General features: G+C 46.2%; 1 long non-coding RNA gene across 3 annotated transcripts; it reads left to right on the top strand.

Moving 5' to 3' along the window:
• Positions 1 to 4,967: 4,967 nt before the first annotated feature.
• Positions 4,968 to 7,563, top strand: LOC149350486 (uncharacterized). 3 transcript variants are annotated; one of them, XR_016289456.1, is made up of 3 exons: positions 4,968 to 5,288; positions 5,789 to 5,900; positions 6,536 to 7,563. It is a non-coding gene; the product is annotated as an uncharacterized LOC149350486 (long non-coding RNA). The 3 variants fall into 3 exon arrangements; XR_016289454.1 differs by having other exon boundaries at positions 4,968 to 5,900; XR_016289455.1 differs by having other exon boundaries at positions 4,968 to 5,900; positions 6,513 to 7,563.
• Positions 7,564 to 13,316: the final 5,753 nt, after the last annotated feature.

Raw genomic sequence — 13,316 nt, 5'->3', positions numbered from 1 at the left:
CTTCGCTTAGCGAACACTTCATTCTCTTCATGATACAACGAATGTAGCACTTTATCAAACTAAACATCACGAAGGGCATGGGTAACATATATACACTACTGGTCATCCTCTGGGCAAGCCTTTATTGTTTCAGCTGAATTCCAGTGAAACCACAACGAAACACAGCAGCGCGGGCACGGCGACCGCAAAAAAAACTGTACTAGAAGAACAAAAAACGTGAAGATCTTGCCACGACTGCCGCTGACACGCGGGTTCTCGGACGAGCGCGCGTCGCAGGATTGGCTCTCGGCGCGGCTGCGAGTAGCCGCGGTTTGGATAGTTTGGATGGTCTTGTTTGGATATATGGAACGTTCCAATACTCCCAAGTAGACGTCTACTTAGACGTCTTGCCGGACAGCGGCCATTTTGAGACTCGTTCCAATTTTCACGAAGCCGTCCAAGAAGATGGCTTCGCCGAAGTCCACATCGATGCAGGCTAACTTCCTGTCTAAAGATGACGGAGCAGTTGGTGCAGTCAGAGCTGAGTGAGCCGTGCTCTTGGCGGGCACTGGAGCCCGGAGACGCACCATCTTTCAAGTGTCAGTCATTCTGTTAAGTTGATTTTTATAGGAACTGGTGGCAAATAAAGCCGTCTTTGTGGACCTACGATTATATTTGTGAATCGAGCGAGAGGAAATCGTGCGGGTGAGATCTTCTGCTATGCAGGTGAGATCGTCTGCTGAAGCGGTAGCGATGAACGCACCATTATTGCAGAAAAAATAAAATAAAATAAGAACTAGCAAACTACTAACAGCGCGTTTTTAACTTGTTTTATTAAGAATTTTTAAGAACATAGGAGTGCAACTATTCCCAAATGTTAGTTCAGTTTATAAGCCGCAAGGTGGCGCGTGAAGTAGACACGTTCCAAAACGTGTCTACTTCACGCACACAATATGCACACATTACGGAGTGATGTCAAATTGACGTTTCATGACGTATACAGTATTGTGCAGACTTCAAAAAAAGTTTCTCGCCTCATCCGATATGGCCGCAGCGAGTCTCCTGCCCTTAATATCCTCCTTACTATATCCCCACAAGAAGCTATATGCGTGCCATGTTGAACACTATTGAAAAGTACGAGGAGTGGGCTGAGTCGCTGCTGAGAGTCAGGGACCGCTTCACACGTACGCTTCAGACATCAGAAGAAGTCCCGGCTATTGACAACCACCTACTACATCTATGGGAGGCCAGAAGAAGTCTCACACGGCGGTGGAAAAGGCAAAAACATAACCGCAAGCTCAAGATCAAGATCGCAAAATTAAGCTTGCAAGCAGAAGAGTATGCACGATCCCTGGCCAAAAACAACTGGTTGGCCAAATGCGACTCCATGAAAGGCACCCTCAGCACCAAGGCGGCGTGGAGTCTTCTTAGATGTTTGATAGAGCCCTCTAAGTCTCGCGGGGATCAGCAACGTAATCTCAAGAGAGCCCTACACGGCTTCGCGGGCACGGACCAGCAGCTAGTTGCAGCCCTCGTGAGCAAGTACCTCTGTACAGTGAAAGACAACGAGCCAGTACGGGATTATGAGGGTATGGACAATCCGGACCTGGACAGAGAGTTCGAAGTCGAGGAAATACAGGCGGCGCTTATGGCCATGAGGCGGGGCACGGCTCCAGGGAACGACAGGGTGACGGTGGGATTGCTTGTCAATTTCAATCAGCAAGCGCTTGAACATCTCACGCAGTACATCAACGAATGCTGGAAAAGTGGACAGTTACCCAAGGCATGGAAGACGGCTGATGTCAGCTTTATTCCCAAGCCTGGAAAGGAGGTGAACATCAATAACCTCAGGCCCATCTCGCTTACGTCGTGCGCCGGGAAACTGATGGAGAAGGCGGTACACATGCGACTTTCTACGTATATAGAAGACCACAATATTATACCTCACACAATGTTTGGGTTTAGGGCACACTTGTCAACCCAGGACGTGTTACTGCAGCTGAAGATGGAGGTTATCGATCCCCCGCGCAAACGAAACAGTAGGGCCATACTAGCATTAGATCTGAAGGGGGCTTTCGACAACGTGAAGCATTCCAAGATTCTGGACAATCTACAGGGTACTCACTGCGGAAAGCGTACCTTTGATTACATCAAGGCTTTCTTGCAAGATAGGCAAGCGCACATCAGGATTGGCGACACGAGGTCCGAGGCGATACCCATGGGCACCAGGGGGACGCCTCAGGGAGCAGTCCTTTCTCCACTGCTCTTCAACGTTGCCCTCATGCATCTGCCGGAACAACTTAATGCCATAAGGGGAATCCGCCACGCCCTATACGCGGATGACATAACCATATGGACAACGGAGGGAAACATGGGACAGATGGAGGAGGCCCTCCAAGAGGCTGCCAGTACGGTTGAAAAGTATGCTGAAGAATGCGGACTGCGCTGTTCCCCGGAAGATTCGGAGCTCCTCGTCCTGCGAGGGAAGGGGGATACTGCATCGCTGGAAATCTCGGTCCATGATACACCTATTCCCGAGGTGGAAACAATACGATTTTGGGGCTGCTCATTAACAACAAGGGTGTGAACGCAGCAGCTATCACCAAGCTCCGAACGGTGTGCGAACAAGTCATCCGTATGATATCTCGGATCACAAGCAAGAAAAACGGCATGCAAGAACAGGATACCCTTCGACTAATATAGGCCTTTGTCATCTACAGGATAGTGTACGTGGCCCCGTACCTTCGTTTGAGGAAGACCGATCTAAACCACCTGGACGTTATCATTCGAACGGCTTATAAGAAGGCACTCGGCCTACCCATGAAAGCATCTACGGAGCGTCTACTAAAACTAGGGGTACACAACACGGCTGATGAATTGATTAGCGCCCATCTTACAAGCCAGGTAGTGCGACTGGCCACAACTACGACCGGCCGCAGGGTCTTAGAAGATTTAAATATTAGCTTTCCGCAGCAAGTGGCTGGGAGACAAGATATACCTAAAGAGTGGAAGAGCAAATTCCTTACGCTTCCGCTTCCCAAAAACATGCACCCGGAGCATCATCATGCTAGACGAGTGGCGAGGAGCAAGAAGATGAACGAGTGCTATTCAACAAAAGAAGGAGCCTTCTTCGTGGACGCTGCGGGTCCTGTACAAGGAATATCAACAATCTCAGTGGTGCACCAAATGCAAGTCGTGGACGGGCTTTCAGTTCGTAACGGGGATACACAGGCTATGGAGGAAGTAGCGATAGCCCTTGCCGCAACGCACTCAGAATCTAAATACATAGTTACAGATTCCCAGGCGGCTTATAGAAACTATATGCGTGGCAGAATCACGCCGCTAGCCTGCAAAATTCTTAGTCAATGTAGGACTTCAGCTGAACAGAAGGAATTAATATGGGTACCAGGTCACCAGGGAGTTGAAGGAAACGAGCGCGCACACGCTTCGGCCCGAGCTTTTCTTCCCCGGCATCCTTCTACGTCCTCCCTTCCTGATTCTGGCTCCCCCTCTCCGCTAAAGACATATTCAGAAATATTGCAACATTTGCGCCTTGAAAGGCAGACACTCCCGAGGCCCGCTAAGGGTCTCAGTAAATCAGAGGAATGTCACCTTCGCAGGCTACAAACTATGTCTTTCAATAACCCAGCTACGCTTCACGCCATTGAGCCCGAGTCCTTTTCGGCACAGTGCAAATTTTGTGGCCAGAAGGCAAACTTGTACCACATGGTATGGGCTTGTCAGAAAAATGACAGCATTGAGATCATAAATCAGCCAACGCGGGAGGGCTGGGAGGCGGCCCTGTCCAGCTCGGACCTCGAGGAACAACGAGCCCTCGTCGCCAGAGCACGGGCAGCGGCTTTCACCAACGGCGTCCCGGACTAGGGACCCGATCAGCCTTCCCTTCAACTAAGGCTTTAATAAACGTTTTCATCATCATCATCGCCTCGTCCGCTCGCTAGTTTGCAGTAAAACTGAGCATAGAGGTTGTGCACAGTGGTAACTTTTGTCTCGTAGCAAGTTTTACGAGGATACTTCTTGATTCAGCCCCGAATGATGCAACTGTAATGGTCTGAGCCGAAAAGCCGCCAGTGCCGGATTGTTGTGAAGGGCGGCAGGGGCACCATCAAAGGGCCGGCGCAGCTAGTAATGCTGACCTCTGCGCCCTTCGTGTCATGGCGCTTGTCTATGCAAACAACAGATGGCGGCTTTCGGTTCATTTGTTTCAGCGCAGACTGTTATGGGTTTCCACCATGCGCAGCGGAACCGGATAAGTACTGCTGACAAACATATACTACGAGACAAAAGTTACCACAACACCTGAGATCTGTGCTCGTTTTCAGCGAAACGAGCCAGCGGCTGGGGCCTGAAAGTTCTGAAGTCTTCATGATAAATATCCACTATACTGTACAATGTGCCGCCATTGCCAAAAATGGCTGCAATTCGCCGCCATAATTTCGGCCGCTGCAAGGTACCTGAATTATAGTGCCTAGAATATATATACTGGCAAATGATTTATTGAAACGCTGATTTATACGGCGGTAGGTCGCCACAGTTTAACAGGAATTTATTTCAAGCCAAAACTAAGCTTATAAAATTGTTTTTAATTACACAATTCAATGACCCGAAAGACACGGGTTCGATCCCAGCCGCGGCGGACAAATTTCGATGAAAGTGAAATTCTAGAGGCCCGTGTAGCGTGCACTGACATCGCACAGTAAAGAACCTCAGGTGCTCGAAGTTTCCGGAGCTCTTCATTACGGCGTCTCTCCTAGCCTGAGTTTCTTGCGGACAATAAACCCCAATAGTCCAAACGAAACCAATGAAACGGCGTCATAAGGACACATCTGAACTTAGCAACACTTCAGAGCGTTAATAGTGAAGGAAGTACAGCCGCATAGGGGCGCTAGCTGCTCTCCCGTTGCAAAACCTTCGCTGGCAATGAAAACTCATCGGTCCGTGCGGTTAGTGTACCCCGGAAATGGCAGTCCCGGTGATGCGTTTTGCTGTTTGTTGCATTGAACTGGGAAAGAAGCGACTTTCGAGATCACCACGATGCTTTCGAGTTGTCTGACTAGACAGCTCGTCTTTGCAATCACCTGAGGAGGCATATGGTGTGGTGGCTATACAAAGATGCGTTGTGGTGAGGAGCTGTGCTGAAATGTACAGCTTCGATGTGCCATCGCCAGCAGTGAACGTCGCTGAACGGATGGGCTCTCCGCTCGTGATGAGTGGACGACATGACGTGTGTTCGCGCAACCGAGCTGCAAACTGCAGGAATGTTTCGGGCTTCTTGATTGGACATCCGTGTGTGTGTAGCGTCATTCTCATTCCTTTTGCATGCAGGCTGTAAAGCACAAGCACAGGAGTATGTGCAGGTTGCATGCTGCGAATCCGAAATCTGTATTCAGCATTTTGCATTGCTTTTTGCATCATACTGTTTCTGTTTTTGCACACAGTACAAAGTGGAGGAAACAAAGCCGAGGATGCTAGTACATTGGTCGATTTCTTTGTTTTTGGTGTTGATGAATATGAAAGGCAGCATAGGTGAAATCAGATGGAAGCAGTCGTTTGCTTAAGGGTGCAAAATAATTGCATTAAGCTTAAAAGAATACTATAGCCGGGCTTAAGCATTATTAATGGAGCACACAAAGGTGGTTTTGCTATTCACGCTGAAATTTTCACAAGTGTTACGTCGTCATTTACACAGAAGTCATGTGGAAATGACCGCAGGAGGGTGAAAAAAAAGTTATTTTTGTAAGGGCAAAGGGAAAAAAATATATATCAGTCTTGTACGTTTTATTTACAGGTGTGCTGTTCCTGCCGGTGAAGTTTCCGGCACACAAGAAGTCTGTGAAATCCATCCATGGCCCATTTGTCGCAGTCTCCATTTTCCTGCCCGCATAGAAATCGCCAAAGTGGTGAGCACGTGCTTAATGTGTTGTGGCAGGCATGATGGGAGAACGTTTACCTGGAGTAAGATTGTATACGGCTAGTGATATCTGATTGCATTTATATATAGTTTATTGAGCAAGGAAGGAGAACCGCATATGAAAGTAATGTAAATTAATCATGTCTATCTTTCAGATGTTAGTGGAGATTGGTGTGGGTGACATGCGGTGTTCTGTGGATTTGGCCTTCTCTTACTGACCACAGTATCCTGGTAGCCTCATTTCGATCGGCGGAAAATGTGAAAGCATTCATATACTAAAGAACTGAAGGCAGTAATCAATAATAAAGTTTGTACCCTTCCCTGCAGTGTATTTTGTAGTGATTTTCTTTGCTTGAGTATAAAAAGACTTAATAATTTTTTGCTGTACCCCATCAGTTTGGTAATCTGCCATCAAGTACCTGTAGCTATATGGAAACAGTTCATTTTGATACTAATAATCAGTTTTGCAGTGAGCATATTTTGAATTCATGCGTAAAACTAGACTGTAGTTGAATTTGCACCTTCAACAATTTCAGATATTTGGAAACCAAATGTCTAGCTTGTTTGGAGATTTCAGTGCACAGCATTTATTAATGTGCAGGTGGTGGTGTGCATCTTATGCAGACGTGGTGGACCACTCTCACCATGGGGTCTCATGTGCTTGGGAGCCGTGATGGCAGATTCATCTTTGCTCACCTCTCGGCCGGACTGGTTACCTAGCCAGGTGGCCAAACCAGGATCCTGAACGATTACATGAGGTGCCTTCGAAGGTGTCATGGTCATAGTACGGCATGATCAAGAGTTCTCTTCGAAGATCAGCGCAGCTTGCATTGTGCAACAGAACATATTGATCCACACTCAGCTGCAGGACCATGACACCACTGGCAAGTGGTGATAATAGCAGGAGCACCGGCACCTACAACGAGGAGGAGGACACAGCACCACTTGAGTTCCACCTGACAGACAGGACGTGTATGATCAGCTGCGTGTGGGAATTGCACTCACTGCCGTGGTTTTCACGTGCAGTTATGCCACAAGTAATCAGTGTGCATTTGCTCGGCTTCAAATTTGATAGCATACTGCTAGGAAGCTAGTGGAGTCCATCATTTTGATGCTCTTCTTTAAGCAAGACCATATTTTTGCCTTTCAATTTATTGTTGGTATGCATGGCAATGGAGATCAGTTTTCTCTGGTGCTGCAGTTTTTGATGGGGCAGGAAGTGTCCCAAGTGCTTTTCGCCTACTGTCTGCCATCTTGCCGAGTGTGTGCTTCAACACGTTACAGTAATTGTAAAGAAATATCGTTCCTTGGTGGAGTGCCTGCTCATGTGTTCTGCTTGTACACAATACAAATTTTGTACACAACACACAGGAAGGCACCAAAATTTCTCCTAGCACCAGAGTGCTGACTGGACATGTTTTCACCAGTGCTTTTCTGTTTGTATTGATGTTTGTCTCAAGCCAGCAGTAATCAACAAGCTCAAGGTATACGGCATGGTAACACATCTTGTGTGGCACTGTTTGTGTGATAAGATTGCAACATGCTTTGCCTCGTGGCATTTGGTTGCCTCTTTGTGCTTTCTTTCGACTGCTTCTTTCACATGTTGCATGTTATTGTACAGCAATAAACTATTTCTCGTGAGGAAAAGATCAGGAAGTTGTTTCATGGTCATTATCTTGCTGATGAAAATGCAAGCTTGGGCAGAGTTTTGACACGCTACTCATTCGCAGCTTTTATAGTCGAAGCGGGTACGGATGACAGAAACTTAGAAGGCCTCCATTAATTGAGCTTGAGCTAACGTAGTATAATTTGTCCAGCTGGGCATAATTGATGTGTCAGTAAAGATGCAAAAGACATTTTTTTAGCTGGAATCGAATGGTTTCCAAATCGAAGGGTATCTGATTTTCACCTCAATAAGCTTAAAATGGGACCTTTTTTTTTTTCTCTCACCTTGGCTGTCAACCTTGTACGGATGCGACACAAGATCACTGCACACACCTGTGAGCTCAGTGGCAGTGTGTTAGATTCCACTTTCATCACTGACTGGGCGATTTGCACTTTGCTCCATGGCAATTGGTGATGCTGTTTGGTGGTTTTGAGCAAAATTGCAGTCTGCTTACTCTTTGCACTCTTAGTGTTACTGGGCCACCAATGATGCCATTTATCAGTTTGTTTAACAAAGGTGATTGTTGGCTTCTCCACTCTGATGTTTATGTATGGCAGCTCTGTAAAAAAAAAAGGGAGGGGATGTGGGGATCAGATCGCAAAAATCACAAAAAAGTTGATTTTTGAAAAGTATACTTTTTGGCACCTCCAACACTGTTTCTATGTTCTACTGAAATATTTCACCCAAGAATAAATTTTAAGCGCTCCAAATAAATATATTTGTTGGCATCCACACATAGACAGTGTGTGCTAGCTTAGAACTTTCAGGCTTGTTTTCTCGAAAGTTTGTTTTGAGCTTAGTACCTTGTTTGTGGAAAGCATAGCACAGCAATGGGTGCATGGATTTTTACCCCGTTTGTTTTGTTGCGATCACTGAAATGTGGTCTGTGTCAAGACAATCTCAGATTTACCATTTAGGCTCACATGTTTTTATTACATGGTTATTAGAGCATGATACATTCTAAACATAAAAAAAGGTGTATATTGTGTCCTTTGCAAACAAGAGCAGAGAAATGTAAAAAAAAGTTAAGAGAGTCTTGACTTACACCACACACTTAGAAAATATTAAAAGCCTGTAGCCAGACCTGTAGCTTCATTTCTTGTCATGCTAGGCTTTCCACAAGCAAATAACATGGTGACAACATATCAACAATGATAAAAGGGAAAGTACTAAAGCTGTCATTGTGAACCTTTATATCTGATTGTTTGATGCTGTTTTAAGCCAGTCTGCCAAATTTCATCACTATAAGTAAAAAAATAGAAAAGTTGCCTTCGATCCCCTCGTCCCCCCGTAATGTCTCCGTGTGCGAGCCGTACTGCTCAATATTTAATGTTGCTCTGGGTAATGAATTGCAATTAGGGTGCATAATGTTTTCCAGCATATGTGAAGGACAGTAATTAAATAAGTCATTTCACCAATATTTCCTTCCACAAAGTGTGGACTGTGAGCAAAAATCGCACCTCATTCCTCTTAGGCGTAGCAACTTGTCTTGCTCCGAAAAAAATCTCCCCATTGTTGTGATGTGCACAGGCTTTCGGAAACATACCTTTTTTCTACAGTTACACATCTGGCCGAGTCTCTTCTGAATGCTATTACCGTTGTCACATGCCGTATAGTACTGGTGATAACTGGTAGTATGACAAAAAATTAATTCTCACAGCACAAAGAAAAAAGTGACTTGCTTTGATACTTCTGCTTGACCTTCAGAAAATAAAATGGCCCACACAGGGGTAGAAGATAGTAAATTTTTATTTTTTTTCTACTATTATATTAGAAATGAATTTGTGTTATTCATGAGTTTTACCACCTGTCACTTAGAATTTCAGTGTCATACTTGCCATGCTCTACTCTCTTAATCATGCTGAAAGAAGTTTACTCTCCACGTGCACACGCCACTGTGCATCTTTTTTCTTGTTCATACAGCCAAGGACTGAAATTGCCTTCGTGCCGATGCAGTTCGCCACTATAATCTTGTGTACTTAAACCATTCACTCGTGGTTCAGGCCTGTTGCTCATTTTTAACCTATCACTGATCAAAATTCCTGCCTAAAATAACCGCCCTCCCGGAGCTTCAACAGACATTCTATGCAGACCACATCACTTTATGGACCACAACTGGCAGTGATGGTCAGACAGCATACTCTGTATCAAGCTGTATAAATAATAGAAGACCTGCCGGGTAAAGCAGGGCTAACATGCTCGACCTCCAAGTCCAAATCATTCGTAACCATGCAGCCACACCCAAGAGGCCGCCGAGCCAAAATTGCAAACCTTTGTCTTCACTTAGCATAGGGTTGAAGGGCTCCCTGTAAAGGAAGATCAAACTATAACATTTCTTGGACTCCCCCTTTAGCCAAATAGGAAGAAAAAGCAGACATTAGAAAGAATCAAGACAATGCTCAGCTTGTCAGACTAATCAGACGAACTGCCAAAAAAAGACTTGAGTGAAGGACAAAGAAATCTGAAGAATAGTAGAGACATTTGTACAAAGAAGGCTTGTCTGCGCACTCCCATACATAAAATTAGACGGCACTGAAAAAGCCAAAGTAGACGCTATAATTGAACACACATAGGGTTGCGTTAGGGCTAGCAAACTGTACCTCTAAAGAAATACTCCGGGGGCCTAGTAGTACGCCTTATAGTAGTATGTACACTATATGATGAAATAGATATTTAAGATCACTTATTGTGGAATTCTGAAGAGGAGCCGCCACTGGAATCTCTAATACAAGTTCCTACTCTCGAGCAATGGGGAGGCCGAGTTGGGTAGCTCAGACATGGGCGTTCAAACGAAGGCCACTGAGTGGGCTACTCAGGTGGCTCCCAGATGTGGGCTGAGAGCCACCTAGCACGGCTCATTTGCATTTTGAGATGAAATATTTTGCAATCCCTCTCTCCAACATCAGTGTGTGGCCGAAAATATGTTGTTTCCCAGGTGGGCTTCAAACACAGGGGACACAAAAACGAAGGAGCTACCGGTGGCTCTCGATATTCTGCCACCTGTACTCATACGGTTAAGGTGGGGGTGGGAGTGCGCCCCCGCGCAGTTTCGTTCTCTGAACGATACAGCACTCCAAATTCCGGTTTTACCACCCAGCTCGCCTCACAGCTTTTGTAAAACGGCAGTTTCGACTCGAGAGCCTCTCAGAATCTAACCTGAAGGGTCCCACACACCTAGGACAGATGGTGAATGATTTACGTGCTGTTAATACAAGGTCCGAAAAAAAACAGAAAAAGCTTTTGCTCATGAGGATCGCGAGTAATGATGAAAAAAATCATTGATGTAAAGAAGAGATTGGAATGAGCACTTTTAATGATGTTCATATCCGTTCTAATCAAGTATCAATATTTGCCGTCACTACATCATATCATTCTGTCAAACATTTCAGCACAAACAGACACAGGCCATGAGAAAGACGTATACAAACACTAATGTGTCGTATTTCTCGTGGTCTGTCTGTCTGTACGCTAAAACATTTTACCAGATCGATATGCGCTAACCCGCCCAAAAAGCTTTAATGAACACCATATTATCGTCGTCATAACCACAGTCACAATCATTATCACTCGTAGGACTGACTTTGAGCAAAGCCACCTGTGTTCACAATGCCCGTCAGATCATCTGCTTTGCAATGGGAAGACTCTGGACACCCCGCCCACCTAACATTCACAGCCATAGATGTAAACGGGTCTCTCCATAGAGAGGGGGGTGCATCTCCTAGGGTGGTCGGTGGCCCGCTTGCACTCCCCCCTCTACGCATGCTTCTGTCTACAATGTAGCGCTCTGCAACGGCAACTCCTGTCTACTTCACTAGGGGTGCAGTACCCTGCTGGGCTTACTAAATCCGCAGCTACGCGTTGCAGTCTTAAGAGTTCCCGACAGATGATCCGCTTTCATAAGGGATCTGCCATTGCGGACACCTCGTTCACCGGCCGTCCACGATTTGGTCCTCTCCAGTGGGAGCTCCTAGAGCTTTTTTATAGGGTGTCTTGATGCAGATACGCTGGGGCTCTTTGGAGCACCACTCTAAAAACCACGCGCTACGTCACTCGGTCTGATGGCACCACCCTAGGCCAGGATAGGCAGAAAAGCTGGCGAGTGGTAGGAGACGGAGGATTGAAGAGAGGGGCAGGAAAGGGTTTTATTTGCCATTTTCGAATGACATCACAGTTACTGAAATTTCACAAGGCTTTGCTGTGAGGGAACGCAATCATGCCGGGGAACGGGGTGGGGGGAGATCAAAAGTGCAGGTGGCAGACGAGAGCGGGCTCATCCTTAGCATCTGTCGTGGTCAGTTCTTCGCCACGGGGAGGAAAAGAAACACGAGAGCTTTTAGTCTTCATAGCAATGCTATCTGACAAAACAGAGGATGAGTGAAACGTAATGTGCCTGGTTATTCTTGACACCATGAGCGCTTCCGCCTTTTCCGTTATTTCGACCCGTTGCGGTGGCTCAGTGGCTATGGCTTCTAGAGGTCGCGGGATCAAATTCTAGCCACAGAGCATGCATTTCTAATGGAGGCGAGATGTAAAAACGTGTGCACTGTGCAACGTTACTGCAAGTTAAAGGTGGTCAATAGTTATCCGGTGCTCTGCACTCCAGAGTCTCTTGTGCAGCTTTGGGATGGTTACCTGCACATGCTATACCGTTTAATCTGAGAAAAGCTGCCCAAGGAGAAAACAGTGAGCTGTTGGGCAAAGAAAAAGCAACCATTACTCGGACTAAGCACACTCGGGCTACAGCATGAGTGTCAGTAAAGGAGCACACAGGGATCTCTGCAATGCTTCGAATTACAAAGGCACCCACGTAACCCCCATGTAGGGTGGAAATATTATAGTTGCACAACGAGACGCCGCGCAGTCCTCGCAAAGCTATGGCCAGCAATTTTAGTTAAGCAGGAGTGGTAAGAACGATGGCTTCACTTTGCTCTCACACAAGTTAACTGCAGCGAACAGTTACCATGGGGTCGTACATAACCGACGGTACCTGAAATAACCTGCACTCACCTTATCATCACTGCCTGCACACTCTAAAGAGAAAGGTGTAAAGAGTAAAATTATCCTCTGGCGCACAGCCTTTTAAAACAGAGAGTGCGCTCGAGGACAGCTTACTCCCTTTTAACTCCCATATTGGCGTATTCATGTTTAAAGCACAAGAGACCAGGGCGAAGGCAGCTGTTCACGTGGCGGCCTTCCATGTCGCGGCACAGTTCAACAAAGCTTACTCTAAGCAAACTGAGCCGCTATAAAGCAAAGTTCGCAGAATTTTCAGCACCCCTAGCGAAAGGTTAGCACTTGTTCGATAACATACAATTTGCTACGCCTCTTACTAACGAGAGAGAGAGAAGGTAGACCGGACTGTGTTCGGTCAACTACTTTACTGTGCTCAAGGTGATAAGCTGCATTCCAAATACGTTTGAAGAGCAGTGTTGTTCCTTTTCACGGCAGGAAGTAGTTTCTTGGCAGTGGAAATGCAGATCAATTGCTACTGAGCATTCAAAACACCTGAAAATGTCTTCCGTGTCAGCGGGTAGAGTCAAAACGCGTAAACTGTGTTTTACCCAATCTCGCTCGGGCGCACAATGTTTTGATAGCGAATGACGTCTATATGATATAGAGCACAACTCCCGGCAGTGGTTCTTTTTCCCGCACATAGAAACGTCCTCTTCACAGCAGTCGGAATTCTGGCACAAATGCGGCATGACATTGCTGTGATTTTCTCAAGAGAACACGGTCCAT

Source organism: Amblyomma mixtum, chromosome 3, assembly GCF_055824585.1.
Source record: "Amblyomma mixtum isolate Tamu chromosome 3, ASM5582458v1, whole genome shotgun sequence".
In the NCBI taxonomy this organism is placed as follows: domain Eukaryota; kingdom Metazoa; phylum Arthropoda; class Arachnida; order Ixodida; family Ixodidae; genus Amblyomma; species Amblyomma mixtum.
This window is presented reverse-complemented; position numbering and strand designations above follow the sequence as displayed.